Source organism: Silurus meridionalis, chromosome 23 (assembly GCF_014805685.1).
Source record: "Silurus meridionalis isolate SWU-2019-XX chromosome 23, ASM1480568v1, whole genome shotgun sequence".
NCBI lineage: Eukaryota > Metazoa > Chordata > Actinopteri > Siluriformes > Siluridae > Silurus > Silurus meridionalis.
This window is the reverse complement of record NC_060906.1, coordinates 2,149,055-2,171,569: the sequence shown is the minus strand read 5'-3', so window position 1 is coordinate 2,171,569 and position 22,515 is coordinate 2,149,055. Positions and strand designations below refer to the sequence as shown.

General features: G+C 42.1%; 1 pseudogene; it reads left to right on the top strand.

Annotated features, from left to right (window-relative positions):
- Positions 1-18,173: 18,173 nt before the first annotated feature.
- Positions 18,174-21,776, top strand: LOC124376787 (annotated as a pseudogene).
- The last annotated feature ends 739 nt before the right edge of the window (positions 21,777-22,515 follow it).

Genomic DNA, 22,515 nt, shown 5'->3' with positions numbered 1-22,515 from the left:
CAGAGGTGGAGGTCTGTGCATTTATGTCAACAAATCATGGTGCATGGACTCTACTGTTACTGAAAATCATTGTTCTGTTCATTTTGAGTATTTGATGATTAAGTGCAGACCCTTTTATTTACCGAGAGAATTCTCAGCCATTGTTGTGACTGCTGTGTACATTCCACGGATGCTAATGCTAAGCTAGCTATGGAGGGACTGCATGCAGCTATCAGCAAACAGCAGTCTGCACATCCTGAAGGAGCTATCGTTGTTGCTGGAGATTTCAACCACTCCAACCTGAGATCTGTTTTTCCAAAATTTCACTGCAATGTCTCCTGCTCTAACCGAGAGGACAAAACACTGGGCCAGGTATACACAAACATACCTGGGGCATACACAGCCATTCCCTCCCCACCTGGGTCAGTCTGATCACCTCTCTTTGTTCATGCTACCCAAATACACACCACTGATCAAACGGGTGAAACCAGCTGTGAGGACAGTAAAAGTATGGCCAGAGGGGGCCATTTCTTCTCTACAGCAACAGTTTCAAGATACTGACTGGAACATATTTGCCTCACAGGCCACACTGTACTCTCACACAGAAATTGACATTTACACATCATCTGTTTTAGACCATATTAACACATGCATTGACAATGTCACTACCGTCGAACATGTGAAATGCGTTCCTAATCAGAAGCCGTGGATGAACTCTGAAGTCTCCTGTTGAAAGCAAGAGATGCTGCCTTTAAATCTGGCAGTGCAGAGGACTACAACAGAGCCAGGGCCATCCTGAAAAGAGGCATCAGGAAAGCAAAACTCACATTCAAACTCCACATAGAAGAGCACTTCCACAACTCTGACCCCAGAAGCATGTGGAAAGGCATCCAGTCCATCACAGACTACAAACGCACAGCCCAACCAACCAGCAGTGCCTTCCAACCGGACGAACTCAATCACTTTTTTGCTCGTTTTGACCAATACACAGGACATTTCACAACAACCACGGACTCTTCTACTGCTTACAGCCCACTTTCACTCTCAACAACGGATGTCTATTCAGCGTTTAGCAGAGTGAATGCACGCAAGGCAGCTGGCCCTGATGGCATACTGGGCGTGTTCTCAGAGCATGCGCTAGACAACTGGCACAGGTTTTTACTGACATTTTTAACCTGTCACTGGCCCAAGCCACAGTTCCTACATGCCTGAAGACCACTACTATCATACCAGTGCCTAAGCACTCAGCTGCCGAATGCCTGAATGACTTTCGCCCAGTTGCACTCACCCCCATTGCTATGAAGTGCTTTGAGAAACTGGTCCTGAATCACCTCACTGCGGGCCTACCACCTACACTGGACCCACACCAGTATGCCTATCACCCGAACGGGTCAACAGAGGATGCAGTTTCCACAGCTCTTTATTCAGCTCTCACCCACCTGGATAAAAGCAACACCTACATCAGAATGCTGTTCATTGACTTTAGCTCTGCGTTCAATACAGTCCTCCCCACTGTACTAATCACTAAGCTCAGTGACCTGGGTATCTGCACCTCCACTTGCAAATGGATTCTGTACTTTCTCACCAACAGACCCCAATCTGTTAGGTTGGGAAACCTGGTATCCTCAACCCTCATTCTGAACACTGGCATCCCACAGGGCTGTGTTCTGAGCACACTACTCTACTCCCTGTTCACCCACAATTGTGCTCCTCTGTATAACTCCAACATCTTTATCAAGTATGCAGAGGACACCACCATGGTCCGCAAGATCGACAACAAAACGAATCGGCCTACAGGGAAGAGATCCGTAATCTGGCAGCATGGTGTGCCACCAACAACCAGACCCTCAACGCCACAAAGACCAAAGAGCTCATTGTGGACTTTCGGAAATCCAACAGCAGGAGACATCTACCAGTCAACATCAATGGAACTGAGGTAGGCCGAGTCTCCAGCTTTAAGTTCCTGGGAGTTCACATCTCTGAGGATCTGTCCTGGCAGCAGAACACATCAGCTCTGGTTAAAAAGCACAACAACGCCTGTACTTCTTGAGAAGTCTCAAGAAATCTCATCTGTCTCCGGGGATTTTAACGAGTTTCTACCGCTGCATCATTGAGAGCATTCTGACCAACTCCATCACTGTATGGTACGGAGGCTCCACTGTGTGTGAACATAAAGCCCTGCAAATGGTGGTCAAAAGCGCCCACGCATCACTGGCACCCAACTACCTGCCATTGAGCACCTTCACCACAGCAGATGTCTGCGCAGAGCTCACAACATCATCAAGGACTCTTCACATCCCAGTCATATTCTGTTTAACCTCCTTCCATCAAGAAGGAGATACAGGAAGTTACGCACCAGAACCAGTAGGATCAGAGACAGCTTTTTTCCATCCACCATCACATTACTGAACTCTACACTACACCGCTAAATCACTACAAAACAAACATAAACAAAACACTGTATATAACCTCTGTACTATACATATACATATTACATAGTATATCTTTTTTACTCCTCAGTACATCTGCACTATTTTATCTATGTGTATCTTTATATCATTACTGTACATTCTGCCCAACATTTCACATTCATTTATGTGTATATAACGTGTATATATATATATATATATATATAGTAGACTGTTTATTCAGCTTGCTACTCCTTAAATGCCATAATCTTGTGATCTGTAACCTTTCATTTCTGCACATTTTTCTTAATTACTGTACACCTTTATATTTATTCACTGTACTCCTGTATGTCCACACATCTCTGCACTGAAATAGCCTTTATATTTATTCACTGTATATGTTTTCATATATACCACTTGCTGTAAATATGCCAGATAGTTATCTGCACTGTAAATATGCTAGATATTTATCTGGACTTTTGCAAGACTGCTACATTTTGCACTTCTGGTAGATACCAAACTGCATTTCGTTGCTGTGTACCTGTACTATGCAATGACAATAAAGTTGTATCTATCTATCTATCTATCTATCTATCTATCTATCTATCTATCTATCTATCTATCTATCTATCTATCTATCTATCTAGTGTCCTCATGATAACAGGAGGTTAAAACAGTAAAAGCACTGTGGAGTAATCTTTCTTTCACTACCTTTATAACATGTGTATATAAAATACACAGAGAACCCAGCCATTAGGGGGCACAAGCCAGTGCACTCTGCCGGTCCCAAGCCCGGATAAATGGGGAGGGTTAGGAAGGGCATCCAGCGTAAAACATGTGCCAAATCGAATATGCGGATCACAAATAAGAATTTCATATCGGATCGGTCAAGGCCCGGGTAAACAACGACCGCCACAGGTATCGTTAGCCGACAGGGTGCCTGTGGAAATTGGGCTACTGTTGGCCGAAGGAGGAAAAGGAGAGGAGGAAGACATCTACAGAGACAGCAGGAAAAGGAGAAGTGTAGGAGAGTGGAGGTTCAGGTTGGTACTTTAAATGTTGGTACTATGACTGATAAAGGGAGAGAGTTAGCTGATATGATGGAGAGGAGAAAGGTAGATATGTTGTGTGTTCAGGAGACCAAGTGGAAAGGGAGTAAGGCCAGGAACATTGGAGGTGGGTTTAAACTGTTCTATCATGGTGTGGATGGAAAGAGAAATGGTGTAGGGGTGATCCTGAAGGAAGAGTACAGTAAAGGTGTAGTGGAGGTGAAGAGAGTTTCTGATAGGGTGATGAACGTGAAGCTGGAAGTTGAAGGGATGATGATAAATGTCATCAGTGCCTATGCTCCACAAGTTGGCTGTGAGATGGAGGAGAAGGAAAGATTCTGGAGTGAATTAGATGAAGTGGTAGATGGTGTACCTAGGAAAGAACAATTGGTGATTGGGGCAGACTTTAATGGGCATGTAGGTGAAGGGAACAGAGGTGATAAGGAGGTGATGGGTAGGTATGGCTTTAAGGAGAGGAATGTGGAAGGGCAGATGGTGGTAGATTTTGCTAAAAGGATGGAAATGGCAGTGGTGAACACTTATTTTAGGAAGAAGGAGGATCATAGGGTGACGTATAAGAGTGGAGGAAGGTGCACACAGGTGGACTATGTGCTATGCAGGAGATGCAACCTGAAGGAGATTGGAGACTGTAAGGTGTTGGCAGGGGACAGTGTAGCTAGACAGCATCGGATGGTGGTCTGTAGGATGGTTTTGGAGGCGAAGAAGAAGAGGAGGAGAGTGAGGACTGAAAGAAGAATAAGATGGTGGAAACTTAAGGAGGAAGAGTGTAGTGTGAGGTTCAGGAAGAGGTCAGACAGGGGCTCGGTGGTGGTGAAGAGGTGTTGGATGATTGGGTAACTACTGCAGGAGTGATGAGGGTGGCAGCTAGAAAAGTACTTGGTGTGACATCTGGAAATAGAAAGGAAGACAAAGAGACATGGTGGTGGAATGAGGAAGTGCACAAAAGCATAAGGAGAAAGAGGTTGGCAAAACAGAAGTGGAATCGACAGAGTGATGAGAAAAGTAGGCAGGAGTACAAGGAGATGCAACAGCAGGTAAAGAGGGATGTGGCGAAAGCCAAGGAAAAGGCATATGAGGAGCTGTATGAGAGGTTGGACACTAAGGGATGAGAAAAGGATTTGTACCGATTGGCCAGACAGAGAGACCGAGCAGGGAAGGATGCACTGCAAGTTATAGCTATAAAGAATGGAGATGGAAATGTGTTGACTAGTGAGGAGAGTGTGTTGAGAAGATGGAGGGAGTATTTTGAGCAGCTGATGAATAAGGAAAATCAGAGGGAGAGAAGGTTGGATGATGTGGAGTTGGTGAAGCAGGATGTAGATAGGATTAGTATGGAGGAAGTGAGAGCAGCGATTAAGAGGATGAAGAGTGGAAAGTCGGTTGGACCAGATGACATACCGGTAGAAACGTGGAGATGTTTAGGAGAGATGGCAGTGGAGTTTTTAACCAGATTGTTTAACAAGGTACTGGAAGGTGAGAGGATGCCTGAGGAATGGAGAAGGAGTGTGGTGGTACCGATCTTTAAGCATAAGGAGATGTGCAGACCTGCAGTAACTACGGGGAATTAAGTTGATCAGTCACACCATGAAGTTATGGGAAAGAGTAGTGGAAGCCAGGCTGAGAGAAGAGGTGACCATCTGTGAGCAGCAGTATGGTTTCATGCAGAGGAAGAGCACCACAGATGCCTTATTTGCTTTGAGAATGTTGATGGAGAAGTATAGAGAAGGACAGAAGGAATTGCATTGTGTATTTGTGGATTTAGAAAGCGTACCACAGAGTGCCAAGAGAGGAGTTGTGGTATTGTATGAGGAAGTCTGGTGTGTCAGAGAAGTATGTGAGGGTGGTGCAGGACATGTATGAGGACAGTGTGACAGCAGTGAAGTGTGCAGTAGGAACGACAGACTGGTTCAGGGTGAAGGTTGGACTGCATCAAGGATCAGCCCTTTCCTGTTTGCAGTGGTGATGGACAGGTTGACGGACGAGGTCAGACAGGCGTCTCCCTGGACTATGATGTTTGCGGATGATATTGTGATTTGTGGTGAGAGTAGTGAGCAGGTTGAGAAGAGCCTGGAGAGGTGGAGATATGCGCTGGAAATAAGAGGAATGAAAGTCAGTAGGAGTAAAACAGAGTACATATGTGTGAATGAGAGGGAGGGCAGTGGAGTGGTGCGATTGCAGGGAGAAGAGGTGGAGAAGGCGGAGGAGTTCAGGTATCTGGGGTCAACAGTGCAAAGTAATGGAGAGTGTCTTAGAGAAGTGAAGAAAAGAGTGCAGGCAGGGTGGAGTGGGTGGAGAAGAGTGACAGGAGTGATTTGTGATAGTAGGGTATCTGCAAGAATAAAAGGGAAAGTTTATAGGACTGTGGTGAGACCTGCGATGTTGTATGGATTAGAGACAGTGGCATTGAGTAAAAGACAGGAGGTGGAGCTGGAGGTAGCAGAACTGAAGATGTTAAGGTTTTCGTTGGGAGTGACGAGGGTGGACAGGATTAGAAATGAGTTTATTAGAGGGACAGCCCATGTAGGATGTTTTGGTGACAAGGTGAGGGAGGCGAGATTGAGATGGTTTGGATATGTGCAGAGGAAGGACATGAGTTATATTGGTAGAAGAATGCTGAGGATGGAGCCACCAAGTAGGAGCAAAAGAGGAACGCAAAGGAGGAGGTTCATGGACGTGGTGAGGGAAGACATGCAGGTAGTTGGTGTGAAAGAGGCAGACGAATGACGGATGATTCGCTGTGGCGACCCCTAATGGGAGCAGCCGAAAGCAGAAGATATACAATAGACAGAGAAAAGCTCTGAGGAGATTGTGACAATACTTACCATTATTTTAATGTGATTTAGGTGAAATAGGTAGAGGTGATAAAAAATGTTAATATTTATATCATTTCTGAACATATAAAAATATGATACGTTATGATTACATTAAAGATAATAAACGTTATTTTGCGCCTTTCAGAAAGTCAGTCAGCCCCCCACCTATCCACAGCTCGAACTGAGATGTGTTTGACTTGAAGCTGTGCAGTGAAGAGACCGACAAATTAGAGAGCAGAAAACTCAGAATTCTTCCGAATCGTATTTTTACAGAAGCATGCTTCGGTTTGTGCAGTCAAGTTGAACACTTGATGTGTTTAGCACCACTAAGGCTTTTTAAAGACAAAACATCATTATAAGTAAGTAACTTAAACTAATGTTACAGTGCTAATTATTCTAAACATTAATCACAGCAAAGCCTGAAATTCACCATATTGATGCATTTAACTTCTTGCATGGTACTGTGTAATTTGAACATCAATTACTTAGATCAGTAAACAGTTTGGGCAAATGGTGGATTAGAAGGTGCTTATGATTGTGATTTTTAGTCTTTTTTTTTTTTAGTTCTGATAGTCTTATGCTCATGTAACTTTCATGCTTTATACATACAAATAATGGGTTGATGCGGTAGCATGCTCTACTTTATATAATTTTTTTTGCTTTACAGGTAACCCTTTGCTGAAAACTGTCAGTAAGAAAGAGCTGGAGACTGCGCTTGGTAAATGGTTTACAAATGCAAGAGACAGAGATGGCAACCGTGCTTTGAGAGCCCAGCGGGACCATGATTGGAGGGCAGTACAGCTGGAAGTGTAAGTCATATAACCTATAGCTAGGGCTGCACAAGTAATAATATTTTATCCCAATCACTGTTTTTGCCTCTGTTTAATTAAGGGAATACCCCACCCTGAAATGAAAAAATATCTTATAAATTACTTATCCTCAATGCATCCTATACGGTGGCTGAGAGAGCTCAATGCGCTGCAACTTAAGAAAACACATGCAAATAGAAAAAAAACACCAGCAAATAAAAAAAAAAAACAACATTATCAGTTTGACAACACACATGCTGCAAACCCCCACAACGCAACCAAGTACAGAAACACGCTGCAAACCCCCACAATGCAACCAAACACAGAAACACGGTGCTGATCCTCACAACAAAACCAAATAGCACAGATCACAAAATAAATGTTTCAAGGGGACCACAACAAGTGACAAACCCGTCTGGGACTGCTTATTGTTCAATGTCTATTCGTCAGTGGTGTTGTCGATGACCTGAAAGGTGAGTTGTTTGTTCTAACTGAGGTTTGAAATGGTTTGACAGTGGATTTTCCATAGTAAGTTTAAGTACACATTAAGTTCACCCACAGAAATCAATCATGAAATTAATAAATGGGACCCAATTCTCACCCACTGTGGTCCCATAACAACCCCATAAAGGGGCCATTTGTGGGTTGATCCATGATTAAGTCATGTGGGTCCTTTTGTAGCCCATTTTGGCCCCATTTTTAACACCTATTTGGGGGTGTTAAATGGGGCACACATGAAAATGTTGGCTGGGCATTGATTTGGTGAAATGTCAATATTTGTTATTTTCACTGCGCCGATTTCAGACCACCAACCGTTTTCCTTTTTCAATCCACTGGTGTATAATGTCTCTCACTCACCACAGACGTAAACTAGTTTACGAAGCTAAGAATGAGCAGCCAGAAAGCAACAAGAAATAAAGCTAACATGGATGAGACAGAGGAGTCAGTGATGTAAACATGACTGAGAACAGAGACATTCCTTATCATCATCATCATCATCATCATCATCATATTTTCTCTGCTTGTGTTCTATATGTGGATCTTCAGCCTGGGCACATTCATTAGGTAACAACATTTCTAATTCGTGTTTTATATTAATATATGTATTAGGCTGTCAAAATTCAAACGGCCCAAAATTCTATTAACACGATATCAATTCAGCACACATTTCTGTTTTACCATTTTTATAAAAAATATAAATACATAAATAATAACTAAATATAAAAGAGGCGAAATTAAAACCTTCAGCACAACATACACTTATTCACGACGTCCTTCTTTACTTAGATATAAAATAAATAAATAAACTCCAGAGAAAATATTTTTAATCAGTAAACATTTGTTTTATTTCTGCACATCAAGTCTCAAATCAAACACCAAATCCACCATGATTCACACAATTTACCCTCTGGGTGGCGTTTTGTGGGTTTTTCCCTCATAATGGAGAAACGAACTTAAATTACTGTCTTTATTGATTGTACAGATAAAAACAGTACATCATTCAAATCTGTAAAATGTCTAATTTTATTTGTAAACACTTATAATAAAAACAAAAAGATGTGTTTTTGTAAAATAAAGTAAAACTCTCTGCCATGTCATCTCTCTTCAAAAACACATCAATAAAACAACCTGAATATTTACCTCACAGACATAATAAATATATGTGTAGAAAACTCGAAATGACTTTTACATAAACCACATTCACATCGTATAAAAATATTCTCTGATTCTGTAATCGCTATGATTTATACCATAAATCCCATAAAACCATTACAGACCATAAATCAGTATGATTATGATAAAAGCTTCTTGACTTGAAGAGGTGCAGTTTCTCCGGTATCACCTCATTAACTGTCCGTGTGGAAACATAGCAAAGGTTCCGTTTGGTGTCCTGATGATTTACGTCATTTAAACCATCATTATTACTTTAAAACATTTACAAGAATTTTTGTCTTCATGCTCTATGTTGCTTAAAGTATTAAAAACAGGAAGTATAAATATATGGTACATTTAGAACAGATAGAAATGTGTGATTAAATATTTAATTTGATTGACAGCCCTAATATTAATATGATGTGAGGTTCAGTTACCAGCGTGACACTAAAACAGGTAGAAGTAATAACTACTTTTTACTGAAGTACATGTCAGAGCCAAAACTTCTTTACTTTCACTTGAGTAAAAAAGTATAATCAGTACTTCAACTTTTCCCGAGTATTTTAAAACATGAGTATCTGCACTTCTACTTAAGTAAAGGATGTGTGTACTTTTGCCACCTCTGGTTTTAGCTACATCAGCAATACAGTATAATGTGTTTATAGCCTGTATGACTTTAGCTATGCTAATGTGTGACATCCCATGGTAATGCTTCACCAACACTATTAAAGCTAGTTTAGGCAGAGCAATTTTTCCATCTACATCTCTAATGATAGCAGCAGAATCTGATTTACATTGTTTAGAAGCCCAATACTTGATGTCCTCCTCAGTAGGCTGACTCTGAAGTATTTGTATGTCAATATCTGGTATATTGTAGATATGTGACATCATCGAGATCTCAGGGGATGCACTATATCCAAATCTACTGGTTGTTTTGCTGCTTTCTTAGCTACTTTATCCGCTAACGTGTTTCCCTGAATTTCCTCTGAATCACCTGCAGCATGTCCTTTAACCTTCAATATGGCCACTTTGGCAGGGAGTTGAACAGCTTTTAAAAGGACTCCTATGAGATTAAATTGTGCTATGGGCTTTCCATCAGCTGTTTTAAAGTCTCTTTGCTTCCATGTTCCTGCAAAATCATGCACAACACCATAAGCAGACTTAGAATCAGTGTTTATAGTCACTACTTTAATTTCAGACAACTGACATGCTTTTGTAAGTGCCACCAACTCTGCAGCTGTGTGCAGATGTGTATGGTAATGATTTAGCTTCAACTATTTCATCAGGTAATCTTACAACCGCATATCCACATAAATACACATCAGAGGGTTTTGAAAATGATCCATCTACATATAGACAATCCCCCTCTTCCAGGGCCGTATCTAAAAATCAGACCTACAAGAGGTCTCTTGTTCAATGTGTTTAAGGCAATCATGTGTGTCGTCAAAACCATCTAAAGCTATAAAGTCTAGCAGATCACGCAGCACTACTACAGCTGAATGCGGCTGAGAAGAAGCTTAATGGTCAAATTTTCTGTCTTCAAGAGTGTGGTTTTATAACCAGATCTACGTTGTGCTGTCATATGTTGTGTGTTAAGGTTGTGTAAAATAGCTGTTAGCTGATGTGAGGTGTTCAGTATCAAAGGATGTGACAGCACCGTTTTCTCAGCATCCCGGACCATCAGAGCCGCAGCAGCGACTGCACACAAGCACGAGGGAAACCCTTGTGTTATGTTGTGTACAGATTCAGAAAGATACACAACAGGAAGATATCTGTCACCGTGTTCCCGGGCCAGAATCCCCACAGCCGTACCAACACGTTCTTCACATAAAGGTGAAAAGGCTTTATTTTATTTTATTTTATTTTATTTTTTTTCTTTTTGCAGCTTCCCCGGTCCCACGGTCTCCCCATGTATCATAAACTCTGATCACGTGGTTTCTCCAATTTCACCAGCATTCACTAATAAGTCCACTTAATCATCAGTCATAATCTACAAGTGATATCTGTTCATAATGGATTATAACATGGTTATGGAATTTAAAAAGCTTCTTTTAGAGAGAAAATCCCAAGAACAGCGATAAACATCAGCGTTACATCCTGAAATGGAAAGCCTCGAAATTTCTGCATGATTGCTAAGTAATTAGCAGAGGAGTAAAATGTAAAGGTTGTAAAGGAGATTACTATGTCTATAAAATAAACATAATTTAATCAATATAAAAGTAAATATTTTGTAGTGATTTTAACAGTTCCATCTGATTCGCTGCCCACTGCTGCCTGAAAATTCCCTTTGCTAATGTCAGTAAAGTTACTTGAATATGTTCATTTACACCCTCATTTATATACTTTAAAATATCGCCCTAATCACACTGAATCTATATTTATTTACATTACTTTTGTGTGACTGATTAACCAGTATATGTAGCTAATATGAGTAACAAAATAGTTTTAGGTCCATTTTTTATTTAAATAATCATCCAAATATTAGCACTTAAAATAAACAATCTTAACTTTGGCAAAAAGAAGTCTTTAACACTGTCTCTATTCACATTATTATTATTTTTATTATTAATATTATTATTATTATTATATTTTAACATTTAACTTAGTTTTTCCTCAGGAAATGTCCAGTATATAATTAAACTAATATACAGTCATCACGCTAAACCATATGATATCTTCTACATCTCCATGGTTACGCAATGAGGCGCTTCTGAGTAAAGAATGCAGTAATGTCAGATCCGGTGTTATGCACTAAAATGCTCCCCTGCCCCAATTTTTTATTTTGTGAATGCAATGCGCTTCTGTAGATAATAATCCTTTAAGATAAAACTTTTTTCATGGGGAAATTTCCAAAAAGTGGTGTAGAAAGAAAGAAAGAAGAGTAAATAAAACATTTATTTTTCTTCTATACTTTACATTTAATGATTATAGTTTTATGGTGTTTTTGTAAGAAATATTATATAATACATCATATACATATTATATACATCCAGGTGATCAGAGAGAAAATAAAGAATGGATTGGGTCTGATCATGTAGCATAAAGATAGAAACTCTATTAAATACTAACTAAAGGACAAAGTAATACATGTGATTTGGACTCCTTCTGCTCTGGGCTTTTTCACATCAACTCCTCAGATCCTGTAGATAAACGTGTTCTCAGTTTGCAGACACGGAAATGCAGGAACACTGGAGTCTTCACACACAATTGTTCATCACCATTAAAATCTACAAGAGAAAGAAGTGAATCAGTAACAGAAAACTAGAAGGTGGTGTTTGATGATCAGCAGCAGGTAATTATCTCTGCTTCAAGAAAACCAGGATTTGATTCCAGTGGATCATTTGTTCTTCAACATTTCTTCATGCTTATATAATATCTTTGGTAGAACATTTAGTGAGAACAAATGAGAAGGTGCAGAAGATGGAAGAGGAACATGAGCAGATATTTGCATCACATCACTGCACTTCTCCAATCCCAGGCTGTAGAGTTTTTGCTGCTTTTAATAAAGATCACTGCTGTGGAGCTTCTCTCTTGTTTTACATGGATATTAAAGTGCAGACTTTAAGAACAAGCTGAGGAGAATTTTACAGGAATGATAGAAGACACGGTGTGGAGGTGGAGAGATAAAAGCACTGTCCGAGTGAGGAAACCAGCTGCTTACAGGAAATCCAATATTTGTGGCAATAAAAGATGATCATCATTTAATAAATAATGCTAATGTGCTAAATAACGCTAATGTGCTAAATAACGCTAATGTAGTAAATAACACTAATCATTACATTAGTTTCAGTGTTTATATAAAACAGATTTTTTCTCACTTCAGTGTCTGTAGTTTGTAACGTTTATCATTCTTCAGATCAGAGAGAGACTTCACTCCTGAGTCTCCTACTTTATTCCAAGACAGATCCAGATCTCTCAGGTGTGAGGGGTTTGATCTCAGAGCTGAAGCGGGAGCAGCACAGCCTTCATCTGATACTCCACAATCATCCAACCTGCAGATACACAATGAAACACACTTCACTCTCTCAGATTCTACACATTACACATCCTGTGTGTTCTTTCCACTAGAAAGAGAGAGGGAGGGAGAGAGAGAGGGAGGTTGAAAGAGGGAGGGATGAAGGAGAGAGAGAGAAAAACTTGTTTTTTTTTACTTTTTACGGTCCTTTATTGGAACAGGTCACATTCTGCTTGAGCACATAGTGACTGTTGTGTATTGTGTTAATGCTGTTATTTACTACATTACCCACAATGCACTTTGTTATACGTGTTTCCGGATGTACTTGTTTCGGTGTTATTCTACTACACATGTGAGTAAACGAACAGTCTCGCTAAGTCCGTGTGTGTGTCATCCTTGACTGAATGCCTTATTATAATCACCCCCAAAGACACAATAAAGTGGCTAAGAGGATCTCGTTATCCTGTGTGTGTTTAAAGAGGCGGAACTGAAGCAGCTTGACGGCGATATCGCTAAAAAAAAAACGTGAATATTTGTCTGCTGCACGTTCACGTCTTGGCTGATAAGCGGGGAGGAGACAACGATTCAGATAAGTGACTGAATTGATTGTTAAACGACAGAGAACGGCTAAAATGGCATCAGTTTTTGGAAATTTGGGTCCTTTTGAGGAAAGCAGTGAGCAGTGGTGTTCTTATACAGAAAGATTTGAGTACTTTGTAGCAGCGAATGCTATTAATGAAGATAAAGTTGTACCCACATTTTTAAGTGTAATGGGTCCAAAGACATATACACTACTGCGTAACCTCCTGCAGCCAGAGAAACCTGGAGAAAACGTATGCTCAAATAGTGAACACTCTTAAAGCACATTTCTCACCAAAACCCTTAGTAATAGCAGAGCGATTTCGGTTCCACAGACGAAATCAGCTAGAAGGGAATCTGTGGCAGTGTTTGTGGCAGTGCTAAAAAAATTAGCTGAACACTGTGAATTTGGTGATGTGCTCAACGATACACTGCGGGACAGATTAGTATGCGGACTACGCTGCGAGGGCATACAGAAAAGACTGTTAACAGAGAGCAACCTGACACTACAAAGAGCAATTGAGTTGAGTGTGTCTATGGAATTGGCTGCAAAGGAAGCCCAACAATTGAGCTCTAACAGTAAAGTGTACAAGATGGAGACAGAAAAACAAACTGAAATTAAAGGCCCATGTTTCCGTTGTGGTAAGACTGGACACTCGCCTGTTTCATGCTGGTTTAAGGATATGGAGTGCCGCAGCTGTAAGAAAAAGGGACACATTGAGCGTGCGTGTAGGAATAAAACAAAAATAGAAAAAATGCATCAGAAACCAGTTTTCAGAAGGAAACAAAAGAAGCGCATATTTACAGTCGGACAGGAGAATAAAGAGAGTACTGACACATCTGATGAGGAATTTCCTTTGCATGTGCTCACTGTCGCAGGTGGAACCAAAGCTTATAAAGTCACCATGCTGCTGGAAGGACAGCCAGTGAAAATGGAAATCGACACTGGTGCTGCTGTATCGCTGGTGTCGGATGCGGTATACAGGGAAATACTTAGCCACCTGCCACTCAATCCACCTGATGTTGTCCTTAAAACTTATACTGGGGAATCAGTGACAATGAAAGGACTCACCCAAGTAATAGTTGAACTGAATGGACAAACAAAAAAACTGCCATTGTATGTGGTCGTGGGTGATTACCCCTCGTTGATGGGACGTTCCTGGCTGGAGCAACTCAAAGTGGACTGGCCGACCATACACATGATGACACCTAAAACCCTGGACCTTGAAGGTGTTCTTGGAAAAAACAGTGAAGTTTTCAAACAGGAATTAGGCAGCATGGAAGGCATCACAGTAAAATTGACTGTGGAGCAGGGAAGCCAGCCAAAGTTCTTAAAGTCCCGGCCCCTGCCATATGCACTCAAACCTAAAGTAGAGGCGAGCTTGGATGAACTTGTGAAGAATGGTGTGCTGGAACCAGTCAATGTGAGTAAGTGGGCAACACCTATTGTTCCAGTTATAAAGAAGGATGGAGGCATAAGGATCTGTGGGGACTTTAAAGTTACTGTAAATCCAGTGTTGTCAGCAGAACAATACCCTTGCCTCACATTAATGACCTTTTTGCTGGTTTGACTGGAGGACAAAGATTCAGCAAAATCAACCAGGCATACCTACAGATGCATGTTGAGCAACAGTCCAGAGAACTTCTCACCATCAACACACACAAAGGCCTGTTTCGGTACAAAGCGTTTACCGTTTGGAATTACCGCTCCATCCGTTTTCAGCGGCGATGGATCAGATTCTTGCCGGGCTTCCAGGAGTTGTGTGTTATTTAGATGACATTCTGGTGACTGGCACAGATGAACAGTCGCATTTACAACACCTGGATGCTACCCTTGAGAGACTGAAAGAGTATGGATTAAGAGTGCGCAAGGATAAATGTGAATTTTTCCAGTTTGCAGTCGAGTACTTAGGGCACATTATTGATGCATCTGGACTGCATACGTCCCCATCCAAGGTTAAGGCTATTGTTGATGCTCCAGTACCCAAAATGTCAGCCAGTTGCGGTCTTTCCTCGGCTTACTGAACTATTATGGGCGTTTCATTCCAAACATTGCTACACTGTTGAAACCTCTGCACAAATTGTTATGCCATGAGAATAATTGAGTGGACCTCTGAATGCCAGGAGTCATTCAGAAAAGCAAAGGAGACACTTTTGGGGTCAAACGCACTCACTCATTTTGACCCTGCTCTTCCTATCCAGCTGGCCTGCGATGCTTCTCCATATGGTGTGGGAGCTGTCTTGTCCCACATCATGCCCAATGGTCAAGAGAGGCCAATCGCGTTTGCTTCCAGGAGTCTGAGCAAAGCAGAAGCAAACTATGCTCAGATTGAGCGAGAAGCATTGAGCATTGTGTTTGGGGTGCGTAAGTTTTATCAGTATATTTTTGGAAGGAAGTTCACGCTGCTGACCGATCATCGCCCACTCACTGCAATATTTGGTCCACACCATGGCATTCCCGCTCTTGCTGCCAGTAGGATGCAAAGGTGGGCTTTGTTGCTATCTGCTCACACCTATGACATCAAATACCGAAAGTCAGAATTGCACGGAATGCGGACGGTCTGTCCAGGTTGCCTCGCTGACAGGGTAAAGGAAGCAAAGGTGGGTGAAATTTTCTATTTCAGCCAGGTGGAGCGGGCTCCTATAACAGCCGCACAAGTACGCAGGGGCACAAATGACCCTGTCCTGTCAAGAGTCGTGGATATTGTCTTGACCGGTAAAGGGAGAGCGATGGCCTGGAGCTAAAACCTTACATCTCTCGGCGTCATGAACTTTCGGTGCAGTCCGGCTGCTTGTTGTGGGGAAGGAGAGTGGTTATTCCCCCGGCTTTACGCAAGCCAGTGTTAAAACAGCTGCATGTAGGACACTGTGGAATGGTCCGCATGAAGGAGATTGCCAGGAGCTACTTCTGGTGGCCAGGAGTAGATGGCCAAATTGAGGAAAAAGCTAGGACGTGTACTTCATGCCAGCGCATACGTAACGCACCACAACTTGCACCTCTGCACCCGTGGGAATATCCTGAAAAACCATGGCATCGCATTCATATTGATTTTGCTGGCCCAGTCGAGGACAAAATGCTGTTGGTGGTCATGGATGCACACAGTAAGTGGCCTGAGGTGGCCATTATGAAATCTACTTCAGCTGAAAAGACAATTGAGAAACTGGGAGAAATGTTCAGTAGGTTTGGATCACCAGTGCAACTTGTCTCAGATAATGGCCCCCAATTTACATCCCATGAGATGGCCACATTTCTACAAGCAAATGGTGTGCAACATATAACGTCATCACCTTACCATCCTGCAACTAATGGATTAGCCGAAAGGTTTGTCCAAACCATGAAACATGCTTTGAAAGCTTCGATCGGGCAAGGCACATTTCATAAACGTCTGCACAGCTTTTTGCTCTTCTATCGCAGTACTCCGCATGCGACCACCAAAGTATCGCCAGCGTTTTTGTTGTTCAGCAGAGAGCTCAGGACAAGCTTTGAGCTGATTAAACCAGCTACACTCAAAGAAACTGTCCAACGGCAACAAGACCATCAAGTACAGCGGAATCTGCGAGCCAAGGACAGAATCTTTGCAACAGGCTCATCAGTGCTTGCTCGAACTATGGTGGTGGTCGAAATGGGTTCCGGCTACTGTGGAGGCCCAAACGGGTCCAGTGTCATATAAGGTCAAGACTGCTGAAAATCTTTCCTGGAGGAGACATACTGATCAGTTGCTTGATGGAGCCAGCACAGTTACAGATCTTCCTGAGGTCACTGATGCCACTGATCAAATATATGACAATTCTCCAACTTCAGTAGTCTCCACAAAGGAGCCTATGATGATCACAAATAGTCCTTTTGCTAACGAACAATCATCTTCACCAGCAGGAAATGGAAACCAAATAGGCCACCGGTATCCAGCAAGGGAGCGGCGTCCTCCTCAGCGTTTACTGGACTACACTTAGTTAGGGCTTCCCTTATTGCTTGGGGCAGAATAATCCCTAAGGGTAAGCTAGGGTTTGAGGTAGTCTACCCTCATTCCCAGTATATAGTTGTGTCACTTTACAACAGGATTCAGCATAAAGACTCAATGTTCATGTTTACAAAAAAAAAAAAAAAAGAAAGGTCTATGTTCATAGATATGTTGATTAAAAGAAACAAAATTTTATAATTCAGTGGTACAGTTTAATTTGTGATCTTTGTGTTATACCTCAAAGAGTAAGAGGAGGAAATGTTGTGTATTGTGTTAATGCTGTTATTTACTACATTACCCACAATGCACTTTGTTATACGTGTTTCGGATGTACTTGTTTCGGTGTTATTCTACTACACATGTGAGTAAATGAACAGTCTCGCTAAGTCCGTGTGTGTGTCATCCTTGACTGAATGCCTTATTATAATCACCCCAAAGACACAATAAAGTGGCGACGAGGATCTCGTTATCCCGTGTGTGTTTAAAGAGGCGGAACTGAAGCAGCTTGACGAGTCTCGCTAAAAAAAAAAAAAAACGTGAATATTTGTCTGCTGCAAGTTCACGTCTTGGCTGATAAGCGGGAGGAGACAACGATTCAGATAAGTGACTGAATTGATTGTTAAACGACAGAGAACGGCTAAAATGGCATCAGTTTTGGAAATTTGGGTCCTTTTGAGGAAAGCAGTGAGCAGTGGTGTTCTTATACAGAAAGATTTGAGTACTTTGTAGCAGCGAATGCTATTAATGAAGATAAAGTTGTACCCACATTTTTAAGTGTAATGGGTCCAAAGACATATACACTACTGCGTAACCTCCTGCAGCCAGAGAAACCTGGAGAAAACGTATGCTCAAATAGTGAACACTCTTAAAGCACATTTCTCACCAAAACCCTTAGTAATAGCAGAGCGATTTCGGTTCCACAGACGAAATCAGCTAGAAGGGAATCTGTGGCAGTGTTTGTGGCAGTGCTAAAAAAATTAGCTGAACACTGTGAATTTGGTGATGTGCTCAACGATACACTGCGGGACAGATTAGTATGCGGACTACGCTGCGAGGGCATACAGAAAAGACTGTTAACAGAGAGCAACCTGACACTACAAAGAGCAATTGAGTTGAGTGTGTCTATGGAATTGGCTGCAAAGGAAGCCCAACAATTGAGCTCTAACAGTAAAGTGTACAAGATGGAGACAGAAAAACAAACTGAAATTAAAGGCCCATGTTTCCGTTGTGGTAAGACTGGGCACTCGCCTGTTTCATGCTGGTTTAAGGATATGGAGTGCCGCAGCTGTAAGAAAAAGGGACACATTGAGCGTGCGTGTAGGAATAAAACAAAAATAGAAAAAATGCATCAGAAACCAGTTTTCAGAAGGAAACAAAAGAAGCGCATATTTACAGTCGGACAGGAGAATAAAGAGAGTACTGACACATCTGATGAGGAATTTCCTTTGCATGTGCTCACTGTCGCAGGTGGAACCAAAGCTTATAAAGTCACCATGCTGCTGGAAGGACAGCCAGTGAAAATGGAAATCGACACTGGTGCTGCTGTATCGCTGGTGTCGGATGCGGTATACAGGGAAATACTTAGCCACCTGCCACTCAAACCACCTGATGTTGTCCTTAAAACTTATACTGGGGAATCAGTGACAATGAAAGGACTCACCCAAGTAATAGTTGAACTGAATGGACAAACAAAAAAACTGCCATTGTATGTGGTCGTGGGTGATTACCCCTCGTTGATGGGACGTTCCTGGCTGGAGCAACTCAAAGTGGACTGGCCGACCATACATATGATGACACCTAAAACCCTGGACCTTGAAGGTGTTCTTGAAAAACACAGTGAAGTTTTCAAACAGGAATTAGGCAGCATGGAAGGCATCACAGTAAAATTGACTGTGGAGCAGGGAAGCCAGCCAAAGTTCTTAAAGTCCCGGCCCCTGCCATATGCACTCAAACCTAAAGTAGAGGCGAGCTTGGATGAACTTGTGAAGAATGTTGTGCTGGAACCAGTCAATGTGAGTAAGTGGGCAACACCTATTGTTCCAGTTATAAAGAAGGATGGAGGCATAAGGATCTGTGGGGACTTTAAAGTTACTGTAAATCCAGTGTTGTCAGCAGAACAATACCCCTTGCCTCACATTAATGACCTTTTGCTGGTTTGACTGGAGGACAAAGATTCAGCAAAATCAACCAGGCATACCTACAGATGCATGTTGAAGAACAGTCCAGAGAACTTCTCACCATCAACACACACAAAGGCCTGTTTCGGTACAAACGTTTACCGTTTGGAATTACCGCTCCATCCGTTTTCAGCGGCGATGGATCAGATTCTTGCCGGGCTTCCAGGAGTTGTGTGTTATTTAGATGACATTCTGGTGACTGGCACAGATGAACAGTCGCATTTACAACACCTAGATGCTACCCTTGAGAGACTGAAAGAGTATGGATTAAGAGTGCGCAAGGATAAATGTGAATTTTTCCAGTTTGCAGTCGAGTACTTAGGGCACATTATTGATGCATCTGGACTGCATACGTCCCCATCCAAGGTTAAGGCTATTGTTGATGCTCCAGTACCCAAAATGTCAGCCAGTTGCGGTCTTTCCTCGGCTTACTGAACTATTATGGGCGTTTCATTCCAAACATTGCTACACTGTTGAAACCTCTGCACAAATTGTTATGCCATGAGAATAATTGGAAGTGGACCTCTGAATGCCAGGAGTCATTCAGAAAAGCAAAGGAGACACTTTTGGGGTCAAACGCACTCACTCATTTTGACCCTGCTCTTCCTATCCAGCTGGCCTGCGATGCTTCTCCATATGGTGTGGGAGCTGTCTTGTCCCACATCATGCCCAATGGTCAAGAGAGGCCAATCGCGTTTGCTTCCAGGAGTCTGAGCAAAGCAGAAGCAAACTATGCTCAGATTGAGCGAGAAGCATTGAGCATTGTGTTTGGGGTGCGTAAGTTTTATCAGTATATTTTTGGAAGGAAGTTCACGCTGCTGACCGATCATCGCCCACTCACTGCAATATTTGGTCCACACCATGGCATTCCCGCTCTTGCTGCCAGTAGGATGCAAAGGTGGGCTTTGTTGCTATCTGCTCACACCTATGACATCAAATACCGAAAGTCAGAATTGCACGGGAATGCGGACGGTCTGTCCAGGTTGCCTCTCGCTGACAGGGTAAAGGAAGCAAAGGTGGCTGAACTTTTCTATTTCAGCCAGGTGGAGCGGGCTCCTATAACAGCCGCACAAGTACGCAGGGGCACAAATGACCCTGTCCTGTCAAGAGTCGTGGATATTGTCATGACTGGTAAAGGGGAGAGCGATGGCCTGGAGCTAAAACCTTACATCTCTCGACGTCATGAACTTTCGGTGCAGTCCGGCTGCTTGTTGTGGGGAAGGAGAGTGGTTATTCCCCCGGCTTTACGCAAGCCAGTGTTAAAACAGCTGCATGTAGGACACTGTGGAATGGTCCGCATGAAGGAGATTGCCAGGAGCTACTTCTGGTGGCCAGGAGTAGATGGCCAAATTGAGGAAAAAGCTAGGACGTGTACTTCATGCCAGCGCATACGTAACGCACCACAACTTGCACCTCTGCACCCGTGGGAATATCCTGAAAAACCATGGCATCGCATTCATATTGATTTTGCTGGCCCAGTCGAGGACAAAATGCTGTTGGTGGTCATGGATGCACACAGTAAGTGGCCTGAGGTGGCCATTATGAAATCTACTTCAGCTGAAAAGACAATTGAGAAACTGGGAGAAATGTTCAGTAGGTTTGGATCACCAGTGCAACTTGTCTCAGATAATGGCCCCCAATTTACATCCCATGAGATGGCCACATTTCTACAAGCAAATGGTGTGCAACATATAACGTCATCACCTTACCATCCTGCAACTAATGGATTAGCCGAAAGGTTTGTCCAAACCATGAAACATGCTTTGAAAGCTTCGATCGGGCAAGGCACATTTCATCAACGTCTGCACAGCTTTTTGCTCTTCTATCGTAGTACTCCGCATGCGACCACCAAAGTATCGCCAGCGTTTTTGCTGTTTAGCAGAGAGCTCAGGACAAGCTTTGAGCTGATTAAACCAACTACACTCAAAGAAACTGTCCAACGGCAACAAGACCATCAAGTACAGCGACGGAATCTGCGAGCCAAGGACAGAATCTTTGCAACAGGCTCATCAGTGCTTGCTCGGAACTATGGTGGTGGTCCGAAATGGGTTCCGGCTACTGTGGAGGCCCAAACGGGTCCAGTGTCATATAAGGTCAAGACTGCTGAAAACCTTTCCTGGAGGAGACATACTGATCAGTTGCTTGATGGAGCCAGCACAGTTACAGATCTTCCTGAGGTCACTGATGCCACTGATCAAATATATGACAATTCTCCAACTTCAGTAGTCTCCACAAAGGAGCCTATGATGATCACAAATAGTCCTTTTGCTAACGAACAATCATCTTCACCAGCAGGAAATGGAAACCAAATAGGCCGTCGGTATCCAGCAAGGGAGCGGCGTCCTCCTCAGCGTTTACTGGACTACACTTAGTTAGGGGCTTCCTTATTGCTTGGGGCAGAATAATCCCTAAGGGTAAGCTAGGGTTTGAGGTAGTCTACCCTCATTCCCAGTATATAGTTGTGTCACTTTACAACAGGATTCAGCATAAAGACTCAATGTTCATGTTTACAAAAAAAAAAAAAAAAAAGAAAGGTCTATGTTCATAGATATGTTGATTAAAAGAAACAAAATTTTATAATTCAGTGGTACAGTTTAATTTGTGATCTTTGTGTTATACCTCAAAGAGTAAGAGGGGAGGAAATGTTGTGTATTGTGTTAATGCTGTTATTTACTACATTACCCACAATGCACTTTGTTATACGTGTTTCCGGATGTACTTGTTTCCGGTGTTATTCTACTACACATGTGAGTAAACGAACAGTCTCGCTAAGTCCGTGTGTGTGTGTCATCCTTGACTGAATGCCTTATTATAATCACCCCCAAAGACACAATAGTGACTCAATAAGCAAATAAATAAACCAATAAATAAAAAGTACATTAAAACATTTGAACAAACTTAAATCAGTGAGTAGTTAAAACTGATTAAAAGTTATATTAGCTCTGGTGTAAAACAGAGTTCTCCTTCCCCCACCAAGCACGGAGCTTTTTTCCAACACCACACTTCTGTGAACTTAATTACATCATTCATGCTTTTATAGAAATTAAAATCAATTAAAATCCTTGATTTAACAAGTCTGGAGAAAATTATTTTTGCACCACAGTCCATGTTTT